The sequence below is a fragment of the Mus caroli genome, unplaced genomic scaffold (assembly GCF_978045245.1).
Source record: "Mus caroli unplaced genomic scaffold, Mus_caroli_1 scaffold_14, whole genome shotgun sequence".
NCBI classification, from domain to species: Eukaryota; Metazoa; Chordata; class Mammalia; order Rodentia; family Muridae; genus Mus; species Mus caroli.
The window spans coordinates 110,244,078-110,248,091 of record NW_028227269.1 but is presented as its reverse complement, the minus strand read 5'-3'; the positions used below and the strand labels follow the sequence as shown (position 1 = coordinate 110,248,091).

General features: G+C 53.6%; 1 pseudogene; it reads left to right on the top strand.

Annotated features, from left to right (window-relative positions):
- The first annotated feature begins 2,401 nt into the window (after positions 1-2,401).
- Positions 2,402-2,847, top strand: LOC110307409 (ubiquitin-conjugating enzyme E2 variant 1 pseudogene; annotated as a pseudogene).
- The last annotated feature ends 1,167 nt before the right edge of the window (positions 2,848-4,014 follow it).

The window sequence follows — 4,014 nt, the reverse complement described above, 5'->3', positions numbered from 1 at the left end:
ACTGAGGTGAGGGAGAAGGGCTAGCTGCCAATTACACAATTGATCCATCAGTACAATTCACTTACTGCCTTTGCTGGGAGCTTGATTACCATCAACAACTTAATCCTTCACTCTGGAAGTCCATCCTGGGTCCATGGGGACAGCGTTCCAGCATGGGTGCAAGAATGACCAGCTGGGCACACTCAAGCCACCAGATGGGCTGTAGACAGGCCAGCCAGGCAGCCAGGATACAGGGGCCATCCCTGGTGACATCCAATGACCCCTGCAGATCTACTGGCCCTGGTCTCTGGCCCAGATTGCCCAAGACAGAGCAGACAGAGATTCCTTGAGTCTGTTACTGCAGAGCCAGGCAACCCCAGGCCTCACTTTCCCACAGCCAGACTAGCCACGCCCTGGCTCCTAGCTGGCTCTCAGGCCTCAGTTCCCACAGTGTATGTGTGTAGAGGAGTACTTTTACCAGGGGTCACACCACCCCATCCCATGCCTTGCAGAAATCCCACTTGCCCTTGGCCAGCTTTTTCTCAAGCCCTGGCCAGTTCAGCAGACCTCCTCAGCCACCCTCTTTGCTCATCAACGCTCTCTGGTTCTCATTCCACATCACCTCCCTCACACTCATCTATGTCACCCTACTGGGTGTGAGGCTAGTTCAGACACTCGTTTGCGTGCTGTATACTACAGGCCCTATAGAACCAGATGCAGCTTCCTCTAGCCATCCTCATCTTCAGCGCCCAACACAGCCCCCTCCCCATCTGCCTCCTGCCACCTGCCTCCTGCCACCTGCCATCTGCCTCCTGCCACCTGCTACCTGCCTTCTGCCACCTGCCACCTGCCTCCGCCACCTACCTCCTGCCACCTGCCTCCTGCCGCCTGCCTTCTACCACCTGCCTCCTAACATGGTCCTCCAGCTAGGGTACCTGGGCTTAATAAAACCCTACCTTGCTGCCAACTCCTCCAGGCAGCCTTCCAGTACAACCCCGAGAAAAGCCTTTCACTCAAATCTCTGGTGTCCTAGAACCCACCACACCACCATCGTTGTGGTCGTTTGAATGAAAATGGCTCCCATAGGCTCTAGGAAGTGGCAGTATTAGGAGGTGTGGCCTCCTTGAGGGAAATATGTCACTGGAGGTGGGTTTTGAGGTTTCAGAAGCTCACGCCAGGCCCACTCTTTCACTCTCTTCTTGCTACCTGCTGATCCAGACGTAGAACTCTCAGCTCCTCTCCAGCACCTTGTCTGCCTGTGTGCCACCACACTTCCCACCATGAGGATAATGGACTGAACCTCTGAACTGTAAGCCAGCCCCAATGAAATGGTTTCCTTCATAAGAGTTCCTGTGGTCATGGTGTCTCTTCACAGCAATAAAAACCCTAATTGAGACAGTTCCCATGGCCACAGACCTTGAGGCACAGGAAGCAGGGCTAAGATGTGCCTGGAGACCCTTCATGGTGTGAGACCCAGCCTATGCCCAGGCCTGCTTCCAGGCAGCCTAGTCTCTCTTCTCGGGCTTCTGTGTACTCATCTGAACACCGAGGGTGAGTCGGGATCTCTCAAGCTCTGTGCCCACCTCTACCTGCTGAAAAGTTTCCCGCTCGATGTCCACCAGGGGCTTGACCCCATTCTCATGTTCCTGCATGTGTCCTTTGTCACTTGAGAAAGCCATATCCTTCTCCTCTGTGTCTTTCACCCTCTTCCTGTCCTGTGTGACAACTGTGCTTTGTGACTCTTTCCAGGCTAACAGTTGGTGCCAGGTGAGGCATGTAAAGGGGAGTGGAGAGAACCTACCATAGCAATGACAAACCTGGCAGGGTGGCCCAGGGCAGGGGGCAGAGACCTTGGAGGAAAAAAAAGTGGTAGTGGACACCAACAAGGGACGGGGCCACATAGGAATCCATTTCTTCAAAATCAGGATTTCTCAGGTAGGTGGGCACCCTCCATCCTCCCACCGGCTGCCTCAGAACTCCGCCAGGAGAAACTTCAGCAGCTCAAAGGCTTGGGCAGGGCCAAGGTCTTGGGTATTTATTTGTCTGCTTCTGGTCTGAGGTCTGAAGTCTTGGGGTCTGAGGCTACCCAGTCACAGGCCCAGATCTTTGGGAGGGACACGGTTACTGTCTCAGGAGTGTGCTTTATGACCTAGCAAGGAACAGACAACTGCGGGAACAACATGGAGGAGAGGTCCTAACAGTCTGAAGATCTGCAATGGCACCCTAGGAGAGAGAGACCCAAGGTCTCTGCAGGTCAGGATAAAGCTGGGAAGGAAAGGACCGTCTCGTGAGTGCGGAAGCAAGGGCTGAGGTTACCACACACAGCCAGACCCAAGCATTGGCCACGGATCTCCACCTGGCACCTGTATTTGGAGATAGTGCCTTTAAAGATTATTAGCAGCCTTGGAGTGACATTGACGCAAGATGGCAGCCACCACAGGCTCGGGAGTAAAAGTCCCTTGAAATTTCCGACTGTTGGAAGAGCTGGAAGGAGGCCAGAAAGGAGTAGGCAATGGCACAGTGAGCTGGGGTGTAGAGGACAACAAGGACATGACACTTACAACATGGACAGGCATGATAATTGGGCCTCCATGAGCACTATATAGAAACCAAATATACAGCCTTAAAATAAAATGTGGACCTAAGCACCCAGAAGCACCCCCGTCTGTGAGATTTGTAACAAGAGTCAGTATGAACGGCATGAACATTTCAAATGGAGAGACGGCTCCAAGAGCCATGGCAGTGCTGGCAAAGTGGCAGAACTCCCACAGCATCAAAGTCAGCCTGCAGGAACCGCGGTACCTGATAATGTCAAAAGAGAACATGAAGCTGCCACAGCCACCAGAAGGACATTGTGACAGCAATTAGTCACCAAGGTCTCCCCTCCCCATCCAACCCAAGTCTTCACTTTCCACAGTAGTGAATTTTCTTGATACATCTGTAGACCTCAAAGTACCGGAGGGGAAGCCCCACTCAGACTTTATCCTGAGACGCTGTTCTGATACTAACTTCTCGTCCATTTGAAATACCTAAGTTGTGCTGTGTAACATCAACTGTCGATTGTAACCGCTGTCTGCCTGGTTGAACTTCTGGGATCAAGAAGGTGCTGTAATCGGTTTCCTGTGGGAGCCGTGGGCACAGCTAACGCAACTGTGAACAGACACGTCACCCAGTCACCTGCTGCTGGCCCTTGGCTTGGGTCTGCCTTTGCCCGCCCCACCCTCCACCACAGCTGTGTGGTAAAACAGACGGGAAGACTTCAGGTAGCAGCTGTGGGACTGACTACTGCTGGGCTTGGGGCGCTTTGGCTGCACCCCTGCTTTCTTAAGTCTTAAGTGATGCCCCATCCAAGCTGTGGTTTCCCACTGCTCCACTCCCACCCTTGGCCAAAGCTTGTAACCCTCCCCTCCCTCTGAGATTGGCTGTGGGTGAAGAATTCAGGGCTTCCTATCCCCCCATTTATCAAGGGGTGCTGCGTTCCCCTCCTCAACTCCCTTGTTGCCCATCACCACCCAACACTTGCTATGGTCAGAAGCCATCAGATGAGGTTGGAAGAGCCTGGCTCTTCCCTCACTTAGCTCCGGACCACACTCACCTGCCACCAGACTAGGAAGGGAGTGGGGGGGTCCTGGGCCCTGCTGCTACCATCAGCCTTTGAGCTTTGCGCTCAGATCTAGAGGTGAAGAGAGCAGTCACAGGGTGACTCAGACCGGCCAGCGCTCAGGGTCCTTGGTGGAAAGATGCCTAGAGAAAGGCCATGTGGAGAGTCCTCGGTGCACACGGTTCTGAGTTGGTTCCTTTTCCCATAATTGCTTTGCTTTTACACATTGAAAAGGTTTGAACAGGGCTCTCGAGTCACCCTGGCCATCCATCGGGTCTGATATGGAGCCTGACAGCTGGAACATGAGGCCTTAACCCTGCAGACTCAGGATTCAGTGCTGCTCCTCAGACCCTCCTGCAGGGACCATGAGGAGCTCTGTGTCACCACGTTTGCAGATCATCCGCAGATCTGGGGCCTGGCCTTCTGTCATATTG